General features: G+C 46.6%; 1 protein-coding gene across 1 annotated transcript in view; it reads right to left on the reverse strand.

The window, feature by feature from the left end:
- Positions 1-11,812, reverse strand: part of LOC118368087 (actin-histidine N-methyltransferase-like) — a 60,349-nt gene extending 48,537 nt beyond the window's left edge. Inside the window, exon 1 of the mRNA XM_052496654.1 lies at positions 11,613-11,812. The gene's annotated coding sequence lies outside the window, so the exon portion shown is untranslated. The remainder of the gene's footprint in view (positions 1-11,612) is intronic.
- Between the last annotated feature and the right edge of the window lie 2,179 nt (positions 11,813-13,991).

A 13,991-nucleotide genomic window follows, 5' to 3' on the forward strand; every position in this document is an offset into this window, starting at 1 on the left:
ATCGTTTAAGACAATGCAAGTTCCTTCAGGTCCGCAAAAGCACAAAAAATCTTGTGATGCTCACAGCCTTCACTTTACCTAGCACTGGACAATACTCTAATTCTCCTTGATTCTACTGCCATTGTATTCAGAATCCACGTCATCTGCTTCCGCCATCTTTCCTCGCTGGTTCCGAACCTCCAACTCAAGCAGCCATGTAAACATGTGGTTAATAGTAGCATGCCGGATCAAACCAAACAGTAGTGGGTGAAGCGAGTTATTACAGCAGTAGCAGAAATGAACAATTCTGCATGCAGGATTTTGCAAAAATATCCTCAGTGTACAATGTAAAAAAAACAAATAATGTATGCAGAGCAGAATTAGGCTGATACCTGCTAATTGTCAAAATGAAGAAAAGGGCTGTTATATTTTAAAAGAAAGCAATTCCCAAGCCTTCCATAACAAAGCCATCACCTACAGAGAAATTAACCTGGAGAAGAGCCCCCTAAGGAAGCTGGTCCTATGTTCACAAACACAAACAGACCCCCCAGGACAGCAACACAATTAGACCCAACCAAATCATGAGAAAAAAGAAACTCAATTACTTAACACATTGGAAATAATTAACAAAAGAGCACACTATAATGCTATTTGGCCCTAAAATGAGAGTACACAGTGGCAGAATAACTGACCACAGTGACTGACCCAAAATTAAACAAATCTTTGACTATGTGCTGACTCCGTGAGCCTTGTTATTGAGAAAGGCCGCCGTAGGCAGACCTGGTCTCAATAGAAAACAGGCGATGTGCACACTGTCCACAAAATGAGGTGGAAACTGAGCTGCACTTCCTAACATGCTGCCAAGTGTATCACCATATTAGACACATATTTCCCTCAGATTACACAGACCCACAAAGAATTCAAAAACAAATTCAATTTTGATGAACTCCCATATCTATTAGGTGAAATATTACAGTGTGCAGGACGTGAGCTGAGTGGGCATTCTGTTGTATGTTTGGCCTGATATGGTTCTCAATCAGAAATCAGATTGTCTCTGATTGGGAGCCATATTTAGGTAGCCTGTTTTGTGTTGGGTTTTGTGGGTGGTTGTCTTCTGTCTTTGTGTCATTGCACCAGATAGGACTGTTTTGATTTTCGCATGTATTGTTTTGTATTTTGTCGTGTTCTTGTGTCATCTATATTAAAGATGTTGAACACTAACCACGCTGCATTTTGGTCCTCCTCTCCTTCAGCGGAAGAAAACCATTACAGAAATACTGTATATAGACATGACATTTGAAATGTCTTTATTCTTTTGGAACTTTTGTGCGTGCAATATTTTGTGTAGTTTATTTCACTTTTGTTTATCTATTTGACTTGCTTTGGCAATGTAAATGTGTTTTCCATTCCAATAAAGCCCTTAAATTGAATTGAAATAAAGGACCACTTGAAGGGAGGCTCTCTTATTGAGGCAAAGAGCCTCCAGATAACACCAGATGAGAAAAAGGTAGATAGCCTGTCAGTGCTGTTAAACTTTGAAGAAATTGTAGACAGAAAAAAATACGATTGGGTATATGAGTTACTATGTCAGAGTTTATGTTGCGAAACTGTTGCGTTGCTGTAATCTGTCAAAGGGCATGTGGCAGCACTGTGTAAAGGCAAAAGGAGATGTACATTTACATTTAAGTCATTTAGCAGACGCTCTTATCCAGAGCGACTTACAAATAGGTGCATTCACCTTATGACATCCAGTGGAACAGCCACTTTACAATAGTGCATCTAAATCTTTTAGGGGGGTGAGAAGGATTACTTATCCTATCCTAGGTATTCCTTAAAGAGGTGGGGTTTCAGGTGTCTCCGGAAGGTGGTGATTGACTCCGCTGTCCTGGCGTCGTGAGGGAGTTTGTTCCACCATTGGGGGGCCAGAGCAGCGAACAGTTTTGACTGGGCTGAGCGGGAACTGTACATGCTCAGTGGTAGGGAGGCGAGCAGGCCAGAGGTGGATGAACGCAGTGCCCTTGTTTGGTTGTAGGGCCTGATCAGAGCCTGGAGGTACTGAGGTGCCGTTCCCCTCACAGCTCCGTAGGCAAGCACCATGGTCTTGTAGCGGATGCGAGCTTCAACTGGAAGCCAGTGGAGAGAGCGGAGGAGCGGGGTGACGTGAGAGAACTTGGGAAGGTTGAACACCAGACGGGCTGCGGCGTTCTGGATGAGTTGTAGGGGTTTAATGGCACAGGCAGGGAGCCCAGCCAACAGCGAGTTGCAGTAATCCAGACGGGAGATGACAAGTGCCTGGATTAGGACCTGCGCCGCTTCCTGTGTGAGGCAGGGTCGTACTCTGCGGATGTTGTAGAGCATGAACCTACAGGAACGGGCCACCGCCTTGATGTTAGTTGAGAACGACAGGGTGTTGTCCAGGATCACGCCAAGGTTCTTAGCGCTCTGGGAGGAGGACACAATGGAGTTGTCAACCGTCATGGCGAGATCATGGAACGGGCAGTCCTTCCCCGGGAGGAAGAGCAGCTCCGTCTTGCCGAGGTTCAGCTTGAGGTGGTGATCCGTCATCCACACTGATATGTCTGCCAGACATGCAGAGATGCGATTCGCCACCTGGTCATCAGAAGGGGGAAAGGAGAAGATTAATTGTGTGTCGTCTGCATAGCAATGATAGGAGAGACCATGTGAGGTTATGACAGAGCCAAGTGACTTGGTGTATAGCGAGAATAGGAGAGGGCCTAGAACAGAGCCCTAGGGGACACCAGTGGTGAGAGCGTGTGGTGAGGAGACAGATTCTCGCCACGCCACCTGGTAGGAGCGACCTGTCAGGTAGGACGCAATCCAAGCGTGGGCCGCGCCGGAGATGCCCAACTCGGAGAGGGTGGAGAGGAGGATCTGATGGTGTGAGACGTGTGGGGGAGGATATGGATATGGGAAATGTGGAGACGTGGTCCAGTTAAAGAGCTGTAACTATGGGGTTTGTGCAGTGATGAAAAGACAAGTGGAATGGGCAGCAGGAGGAGTGAGTGTAAAATATTGTATGCAGAAGCCGTAGTAGTACAGTAGTTCATGCAGAAACGAGCGGGGCACCTAGATGAGTTGGTATTCCAGGGCAGATTGGGTTGCAGGTTGGGCGTGATGGAGGGAGCATAATGGGAGAACACAAGACTGGTCGGTGACATGAAGAAGGCTGTTACATTTGTGACAGCAGCAAACAATTGCTCAGAAACATTACAATCTAAGACTAAGAAGATAAAGATGATAGTGGAGCAGGCAGTGAGGTATATTGGGATCACAGGACTGACAGGAGAAAATGTACAGGATGACCTCAATAAGATTGAAAATCAGTCCAGCCAGGATTCATGTATTGGTTAATTTACATAATTGTGTTAATCCTCCAATGGAACGCCTAAAAAATATTACAGTCCGAGTGCAGTGTATCTGACGTATGCTGTTTGTTTTACTGTCGTCATTTTGCAGTGTAACTGCAATTACCTCATCCAAAATACCACAGTCGACTGTAGTTACTGCACTTTTACTGCAGTTTCAAAACTGCAGTCTTATTTTGTAAACGCAGAAGTTTGATAGTTCAAACAGTTTATTGAGGAATTACCAGCGAAACCTGATGTGATACGTGTATGTCTCCAGGAGACATGGCTTAAACCTACTCTAGGTGTTGTATTACAAGGTTATGTTGCAGTCCGTAGAGATAGGGGGGAGGAGGAGGGTGTGTTACCTTTATAAAGGGGGCGATCCCATATAGGCGTGTGGAACAGGAGTATCAAATCAAACTTTATTTGTCACATGTGCCGAATGCAAGACATCAATTTATTTATTTTTACTTAACTAGGCAAGTCAGCTAAGAACAAATTCTTATTTTCAATGACGGCCTAGGGTTAACTGCCTGTTCGGGGGCAGAACAACAGATTTGTACATTGTCAGCTCGGGGATTTGAACTTGCAACCTTCCGGTGACTAGTCCAACGCTCTAAACCACTAGACTACCCTGCTGCCCAATCAATGTAGCAGTAGAACAAATATCGGAATAGCATATAACTTCAAATCAAATAAATCAATGTCGGCTACAGTAGAACACATGTATGAGAATATGGAAGCACATATTCACATTACACATTTCAAAGACTACAGTATACTGTATGTAATAATTGTATATGCAATTTCATTGTTATCCTCAGCCAACAGCTGCGGCTCCCATCCGTACTCAGAGGCCTGGATGCTGCTGTTGTGTGCAAAGGGAATTACCTTCAGGTTTTTCCTCCCACCCTTCCAGGTACCAATCGAGGGACTTGCCCGTGGCAGTCTTGAGGGTCTGGTTGGTCCATTCACCAAACCTGCAGGAGGGGTAGGAAGGTGATATCTATTGACAATGAAAGATATTGAAATATTACATTTTTACATTACATTTAAGTCATTTAGCAGACGCTCTTATCCAGAGCGACTTACAAATTGGTGCATTCACCTTATGACATCCAGTGGAACAGCCACTTTACAATAGTGCATCTAAATCTTTTAAGGGGGGGGGGGGTGAGAAGGATTACTTTATCCTATCCTAGGTATTCCTTAAAGAGGTGGGGTTTCAGGTGTCTCCGGAAGGTGGTGATTGACTCCGCTGTCCTGGCGTCGTGAGGGAGTGTGTTCCACCATTGGGGAGCCAGAACAGCGAACAGTTTTGACTGGGCTGAGCGGGAACTGTACTTCCTCAGTGGTAGGGAGGCGATATGTCTGATTTATGTACCATGGAAAAACAAAAACTGTGGGTGTTGAAGATGTCCATCATCGCTTTGGAGGTGGCCTCGCCAGTCTCCTCCTTGAGGGGTATCATACAAAACAAAAATCTATTTTTGGTTCCAAACACCCTTTTTAATGGGCTTACAGAAGGGAATTTAGAGTTCAGCATGTACTCTTCCTTTAATGGCCTTAATGGTTATTGACTCCACTCCACCCATCGGTTACCATCAGATACCAACTGTTGCCATTCCTGGATTTCGTGCAAAACTGATCCTAAATCAGCACGCCTACTCTGAGATGCTTTATGAATATGTGCCCTGTGAGTGATGGACACACCTCTCTCTCCTCAGTCTGTGTACTATGCTGTCCCTGCAGTGGGAGCCAGAGATCATAGCTGTAGCAGTCATGTACCTGGCCGGCCAGCTGTGTTAGTTTGACATCCAGGGGTGGACGTCCAAGCAGTCTTCACGGCGATGGTGGGAGCAGTTTGTTCAGGATGTCCCAGTGGAGCTGCTGGGAACGTGGGACTGGCTGGTCTTTCTCTATGAAACAGTTGTGGGTTTATGACATTTGTGCAGGATGTTTTAAATGTTAAAAACAAAAGCATATATAATTGAAAGCTTGTTTCATCCAGATCTCACAAGCTTTCATGAATGGTTCATGAATGGTTCGCTGCCCAGTTTGTGAACAATTCGCATATCATGTTTTATATCCATCTCTTCATTCAAAGACTCAATCATGGACACTCTTACTGACAGTTGTGGCTGCTTTGTGTGATCTATTGTTGTCTCTACCGTCTTGCCTTTTGTGCTGTTGTCTGTGCCCAATAATGTTTGGACCATGCTCTGTGCTGCTACCATGTTGTGCTGCTACCATGTTGTGCTGCTGCCATGTTGTGCTGCTGCCATGTTATGTTGTTGTCTTAGGTCTCTCTTTATGTCGTGGTGTGTTTTGTCCTACATTTGTATTTTTAATCCCAGTCCCATCCCCACAGGAGGCCTTTTGGTAGGCCATTATTGTAAATAAGAATTTGTTCTTAACTGACATGCCTTGTTAAATAAAGGTACAAAAAATAAACAATAATAATAAGTTAGCGAGAACAGGGTGGCTCCAAGGCTACTTTTACCCCTCTTAACTTCAATTTCTGGACTATTTGTTTATGACCATGTTAGTATCATTACTCATGTAGTACCATCATTTAGATCCATATGTTTGAAATGCACTCCTCATTAATGACCTCCTCTGCTCCACAGACATCTGCCACCAGATCCTAGACCTGTACTCCAAGGGCAAGCAGCAGATGCCCCAGACCTCCAGCAAGAAGACCCCACTCACCAGCAGCTGCAGACTCTCACCCAGCTCCGGCTCCCCAACCCCCCCATCCTGCCACCACTCAGCAAGAAGGTCTCGCCCCAGACCAGCCCTCCTCGCCAGCTCAAACGAGCCTACGTGAGTTTGACATTTGAGTTGTAAGGTTCTTGTGAGGGCAGGCATCATGCTCTTTTTATGATCAGATTAACTCAATTGAGTTGTTTTGACACCCATTTCCCTTGTTGTGGTTTAGATATGATCTCCTACAGAAGAAAGCAAGGCACCTGGTGAGCACATTATCCTTTTCTCTGGCACAGACTCCAGATGATTCCATGGACACATATGGCTGCCAAAGATTCATATGATTCATAACAGTAGGTATGTTAGTGTGACATATTGTTCTCTCTCTTTGTCTCTCTTCCAGAGCCATTAGGCTCTAGGATCCCCAGACTGGAGCCTCCGATGCCCCCTCCACCCACAGCACAACCCCTCTCTGGTGAGCCCACTCAGGGGACCACCAGACTCACCAACTCTTAACACCAGTGCAACAACTGGTACACCTGTTGGTTTCCAGAGGAAATAGAACATCAACGATAGATCAAAATAGAAATGAAAACTCAAGGAAATGCATACTATCTTGAAGTTTTATATAGACAGTCCCCTGTCCATTAGCCTTATTGTTTTACTATTCCCTTATTGAAATGTGCACTTGTGCAGTGTAAACATTGAAATGGTGTTAATGCTGCATAGATCTGTCTACTCCATTCACTACTGTAATGTCTCACGTTGCAGAATAAATTATGGACATATGGCAATCCTGCTAGGTGGTTGAGAAGTCTCTCACTCTGCGCTCTGGCCTGTCTGATACTCTGCGCTCTGGCCTGTCTGATACTCTGCGCTCTGGCCTGTCTGATACTCTGCGCTCTGGCCTGTCTGATACTCTGCGCCTGGCCTGTCTGATACTCTGCGCTCTGGCCTGTCTGATACTCTGCGCCTGGCCTGTCTGATACTCTGCGCTCTGGCCTGTCTGATACTCTGCGCTCTGGCCTGTCTGATACTCTGCGCTCTGGCCTGTCTGATACTCTGCGCTCTGGCCTGTCTGATACTCTGCGCTCTGGCCTGTCTGATACTCTGGCCTGGCCTGTCTGATACTCTGCGCTCTGGCCTGTCTGATACTCTGCGCTCTGGCCTGTCTGATACTCTGCGCTCTGGCCTGTCTGATACTCTGCGCTCTGGCCTGTCTGATACTCTGCGCTCTGGCCTGTCTGATACTCTGCGCTCTGGCCTGTCTGATACTCTGCGCTCTGGCCTGTCTGATACTCTGCGCTCTGGCCTGTCTGATACTCTGCGCTCTGGCCTGTCTGATACTCTGCGCAGACCAGCTGGCTGGTGTGTTTACAGACATATTCAATCAATCCTTATCCCAGTCTGCTGTCCCCACATGCTTTAAGAGGGCCACCATTGTTCCTGTTCCCAAGAAAGATAAGGTAACTGAGCTAAACGACTACCGCCCCGTAGCACTCACTTCCGTCATCATGAAGTGCTTTGAGAGACTCGTCAAGGACCATATCACCTCCACCCTACCTGACACCCTAGACCCACTCCCATTTACTTACCGCCCCAATAGGTCCACAGACGATGCAATCGCAATCACACTGCACACTGCCCTAACCCATCTGGACAAGAGGAATACCTATGTAAGAATGTTGTTCATCGAGTACAGCTCAGCATTTAACACCATAGTACCCTTCAAACTCGTCATTAAGCTCGGGACCCTGGGTCTCGACCCTGCCCTGTGCAACTGGATCCTGGACTTCCTGACGGGCTGCCCCCAGGTGGTGAGGGTAGGTAACAACATCTCCACCCCGCTGATCCTCAACACTGGGTCCACACAAGGGTGCGTTCTGAGCCCCCCCCCCTGTACTCCCTGTTCACCCACGACTGTGTGGCCATGCACGCCCCCAACTCAATCATCAAGTTTGCAGACGACACTACAGTGGTAGGCTTGATTACCAACAACGACGAGACGGCCTACAGGGAGGTGAGGGCCCTTGGAGTGTGGTGTCTGGAAAATAACCTCGCACTCAATGTCAACAAAACAAAGGAGATGATCGTGGACTTCAGGAAACAGCAGAGGGAGCACCCCCCTATCCACATCGACGGGACAGTAGTGGAGAAGGTGGAAAGTTTCAAGTTCCTCGGCGTACACATCACGGACAAACTGAAATGGTCCACCCACACAGACAGCATCGTGAAGAAGGCGCAGCAGCGCCTCTTCAACCTCAGGAGGCTGAAGAAGTTTGGCTTGTCACCAAAAGCACTCACAAACTTTTACAGATGCACAATCGAGAGCATCCTGTCGGGCTGTATCACCGCCTGGTACGGCAACTGGTCCGCCACAACCGCAAGGCTCTCCAGAGGGTAGTGAGGTCTGCACAATGCATCACCGGGTGCAAACTACCTGCCCTGCAGGACACCTACACCACCCGATGTCACAGGAAGGCCAAAAAGATCATCAAGGACAACAACCACCCGAGCCACTGCCTGTTCACCCCGCTATCATCCAGAAGGCGAGGTCAGTACAGATGCATCAAAGCAGGGAACGAGAGACTGAAAAACAGCTTTATCTCAAGGCCATCAGACTGTTAAACAGCCACCACTAACATTGAGTGGCTGCTGCCAACATACCGACTCAACTCCAGCCACTTTAATAATGTAAAAATGTATGTAATCCATTTATCACTAGCCACTTTATATAATGCTTACATACCCTACATTACTCATCTCATATGTATATACTGTACTCTATACCTTCTACTGCATCTTGCCTATGCCATTCGGCCATCACTCATTCATATATCTTTATGTACATAGTCTTAGTCATTCCTTTACACTTGTGTGTATAAGGTAGTTGTTGTGAAATCGTTAGGTTATATTACTTGTTAGATATTACTGCATGGTCGGAACTAGAAGCACAAGCATTTCGCTACACTCACATTAACACCTGCTAACCATGTGTATGTGACAAATACATTTGATTTGATACACTACTGTATGACCTGCCTGCTTCTCTGTCTGACCTGCCTGACCTACCTGATATGCTGTCTGACCTGCCTGATAATCATGGCCAAAAGTTTTGAGAATGACACAAATATTAATTTCCACCAAGTTTGCTGCTTCAGTGTCTTTAGATATTTTCTGTCAGATGTTACTATGGAATACTGAAGTATAATTACAAGCATTTCATAAGTGTCAAAGGCTTCTATTGCATGAAGTTGATGCAAAGAGTCAATATTTACAGTGTTGACCCTTCTTTTTCAAGACCTCTGCAATCCGCCCTGGCATGCTGTCAATTAACTTCTGGGCCACATCCTGACTGATGGCAGCCCATTATTGCCTAATCAATGCTTGGAGTTTGTCAGAATTTGTGGGTTTTTGTTTGTCCACACGCCTCTTGAGGATTGACCACAAGTTATCAATGGGATTAAGGTCTGGGGAGTTTCCTGGCCATGGACCTAAAATATCGATGTTTTGTTCCCCGAGCCGCTAAGTTACCACTCCCTTGGCTGAGAAGCAACCCCACACATGAATGGTCTCAGGATGCTCTACTGTTGGCATGACACAGGACTGGTGGTAGTGCTCACCTTGTCTTCTCCGGGACAAGCTTTTTTCCGGATGCCCCAAACAAATCGGAAAGGGGATTCATCAGAGAAAATGACGTTACCCCAGTCCTCAGCAGTCCAATCCCTGTACCTTTTGCAGAATATCAGTCTGTCCCTGATGTTTTTCCTGGAGAGAAGTGGCTTCTTTGCTGCCCTTCTTGACACCAGGCCATCCTCCAAAAGTCTTTGCCTCACTTTGCGTGCAGATGCACTCACACCTGCCTGCTGTCATTCCTGAGCAAGCTCTGTACTGGTGGTGCCCCGATCCCGCAGCTGAATCAACTTTAGGAGACGGTCCTGGCGCTTGCTGGACTTTCTTGGGAGCCCTGAAGCCTTCTTCACAACAATTGAACCACTCTCCTTGAGGTTCTTATAAATAAATAGATAAATGGTTGATTTAGGTGCAATCTTACTGGCAGCAATATCTTTGCCTGTGAAGCCCTTTTTGTGCAAAGCAATGATGACGGCATGTGTTTCCTTGCAAGTAACCATGATTGACAGAGGAAGAACAGTGATTTCAAGCACCACCCTCCTTTTGAAGCTTCCTGTTTGTCAATCAGCATGACATAGTGATCTCCAGCCTTGTCCTCGTCAACACTCACACCTGCGTTAATGAGAGAATCACTGACATGATGTCAGCTGGTCCTTTTGTGGCAGGGCTGAAATACAGTTTAAATGTTTTTTGGGGATTCAGTTCATTTGCATGGCAAGAGGGACTTTGCAATTCATCTGATTACTCTTCATAACATTCTGGAGTATATGCAAATTGCCATCATACAAACTAAGGCAGCAGACTTTGAAAATTAATATTTGTGTCATTCTCAACTTTTGGCCACGACTGTACTGTCTGATGCTGTCTGACCTGCCTGATACACTACCTTAGGGCCTCTCTGATACTGTCTGACCTGCCTGATATTTTACTGTCTGACCTGCCTGATACTCTGTCTGACCTACTTGATACTCTATTGTATGGACTCTCTGATACTGTCTGACCTGTTTGATACCATCTCTCTGACCTGCCTGATACTCTACTGTCTGACCTGTTTGATACAGTCTCTCTGACCTGCCTGATACTCTACTGTCTGATACAGTCTCTCTGACCTGCCTGATACTCTACTGTCTGACCTGTTTGATACAGTCTCTCTGACCTGCCTGATACTCTACTGTCTGATACAGTCTCTCTGACCTGCCTGATACTCTACTGTCTGACCTGTTTGATACAGTCTCTCTGACCTGCCTAACAACTTGCCCTAACTGCCTTACAGCTGTCAAACTACTCTGCTTAGAAAGAGCACCCACCGCTTGCAGCACCAACAGCTCTGTTTTCATGGCCCGTCTAGGAAGAGGTTGTGTGTGTGTGTGTGTGTTGTAACGGTTTTGACTTGAGGTTATTATTTATAGGGGTGCCAGGTAGGTTGTGCCTACCAGAGAAAACATTGGTTTCTCCTTTTAGTTTGGGTGGGAATGAGTCCCATCTGGTCCGTCAAGTCTACACCAATACAAAGGACTTATGTAAAAGTCAGGATGGAAATAAACTTTTCATAAACCCTTAAAACATTGGAAAGAACTTCAAAAACAACTATATTCTGTTGCGTGGGTTGTATTAGCAACAACAATGATTACACACACACATATAATAATATCACAATGAGTTCTGGTTCCTCCAGAAATGTCCTGTACCTCGGGCCTAAAAAGAGTCCAGCCCGGTAAAGGAGTTCAGTGAACTCAAGTGACTTTTGTCACGCGATGTTTGTCCGTTCATTCAGTGTAGCGTAAACCCAGTACTAAACATACAATCAATATAACAATAATTTTACCACAGAACTTTAAAGCGTATCAACTCTTACTAAGTCCTCAACTACAACTAACTACATAAATCATCACAGTATACCTCACATCAAAACAAATGAAATACCGTATACAAAAAGCTTGTAGTCAGTCGGTCAGTCAGACAATCCAATCCGCCAATAGATCTCCAGCGGAGAAAGGCCACGGAGAGGTGTAGTCCACGGACGCAAAGAGTGGATCCGATCCTGGGTAAACTCTCTTAGGCTACAAAACACACGTTTTACGGCAACAAAACAAACGGAATAGAGAAGCTTCGGGAACTGAGCGTTGAACACATCCTCATGCACGTCTCCATCACAACCCCCCTTTCGCGCAGCTGATGCTGGCTATTTAATTGGGAATTAAAGGGAAAGCGCCCTATTGGAAGGAGCTGCACTGAGACGGTTCAGAAAAATTCAGGGCCGTAACAGTGCGTGTGTGTGTATTTTATGAGTACACGTGTTGAAGTAAGAACATGGTGTAAAGTGGTTTGATTCAGAGTTGTTGAGCACAAGTCTTTCTATAAGGGTTCTCTAATTCCCTTTTCCCTGCAGACCACAAGCCTCCAACCTCCCACCCTTCCGCACCTCTCCCAGGGGAGACTGACCCAACTGGGGTAGGAGGCCCAGCGGAGCCCCCTAAAGGACCTCCACCAGCCTCCCCCGCTACCTCACCGCCCTGCTCCACCACCCCCATCCAGCTACATCATGGGCATCCCCACCTCCAGCTCCTACATGTCAGGAGAGGGTTACCAGAGCCTCCAGTTTATGATGAAGACATAAGAGCCGTCCTACAGCACCATCCCCTCATCGTATGGCCCTCCCCTGGCTTACCATAGCCACGTCTACCCCCCTAATGCCCCACCGTCTGGTCCTCCACCTCCTATCCTACACCTTCGCCCGCCTACCCCCCTGCCAGGGTACAACCACAGCTACCCTCCACGTATGCCCCCAGGACACGGGCACGACCTGCCTGGGATGGGCATCCCTCCTAGCAGCTATCCCCCACACCCTGGAGGACAAATCTAGGTACCCTCTCCACTACCCCCTGGCATGCCCCTCATCGGTGGCCTGAGTTGAGCTTGGATGGGGGGGGTTGAGACTGGATGTGCCAAACCAACACCAGTCTCCTACTACAGGGGAGTTGGGCAACAGTTAGAGCATTGGGCCAGTAATCAAAGGTTGCTGGTTCGGATCCCTGAGCAGACTAGGTGAAAGATCTATTGCTGTACCTCTTGAGCAAGGCACTTAACCCTGTAGGTAGCGCTGGATAAGAGCATCTGCTAAATGACTAACATTTTAAATGTCTCTCCAGTGTTACTAAGATGGCCAATTGAAGCTGACAATTTCTGTAATTTTTTGACAAAATGCTCAGATTTATAGATATCCTGGTTGAAAGATTATTTGAATCGTAAGGGAATAACCAGGAAATCTGGAATCCTCCAAGCAGGATTTTTTGGAAAACCTTGGAAAGTTACCTACATCTCCTTCGCCAAACTCAGCATAGCCATGCCTCATTAAGAATCAACCCATTAAAATAGTATTGTAAGGCCACATCACCTCATCCACATCACAAGCAATGTCATCCCTGGCTAGGCAATGGGGAAAATATCACCTTGCCATATCCAATCCTGGACTGACCCCACCTCAATGTCGCTGCATGCCTCTTCCATTGCTTGCAGAAGTGGCAGACGGACATGTGGTTGGCGGTCATGCACTTTCCAACACCAAAGCCGTAAATAATACCTCCATCGAATTGAGAAGTGTGGAGTAAGGGGGCAAGTATATACAACTGTGATGTTTTTGTGGCTGGTGAACCACAGTGGCTCTTTATACTATAACATTCCCCCACGCTGCCCAGGAACATTCACGGTGGCTCTTTATACTATAACATTCCCCCACGCTGCCCAGGAACATTCACAGTGGCTCTTTATACTATAACATTCCCCCACGCTGCCCAGGAACATTCACAGTGGCTCTTTATACTATAACATTCCCCCACGCTGCCCAGGAACATTCACAGTGGCTCTTTATACTATAACATTCCCCCACGCTGCCCAGGGACATTCACGGTGGCTCTTTATACTATAACATTCCCCCACGCTGCCCAGGAACATTCACGGTGGCTCTTTATACTATAACATTCCCCCACGCTGCCCAGGAACATTCACAGTGGCTCTTTATACTATAACATTCCCCCACGCTGCCCAGGGACATTCACAGTGGCTCTTTATACTATAACATTCCCCCACGCTGCCCAGGGACATTCACAGTGGCTCTTTATACTATAACATTCCCCCACGCTGCCCAGGAACATTCACAGTGGCTCTTTATACTATAACATTCCCCCACGCTGCCCAGGGACATTCACAGTGGCTCTTTATACTATAACATTCCCCACGCTGCCCAGGGACATTCACAGTGGCTCTTTATACTATAACATTCCCCCACGCTGCCCAGGGACATTC

Source organism: Oncorhynchus keta, chromosome 35 (genome assembly GCF_023373465.1).
Source record: "Oncorhynchus keta strain PuntledgeMale-10-30-2019 chromosome 35, Oket_V2, whole genome shotgun sequence".
Taxonomy (NCBI): Eukaryota; Metazoa; Chordata; class Actinopteri; order Salmoniformes; family Salmonidae; genus Oncorhynchus; species Oncorhynchus keta.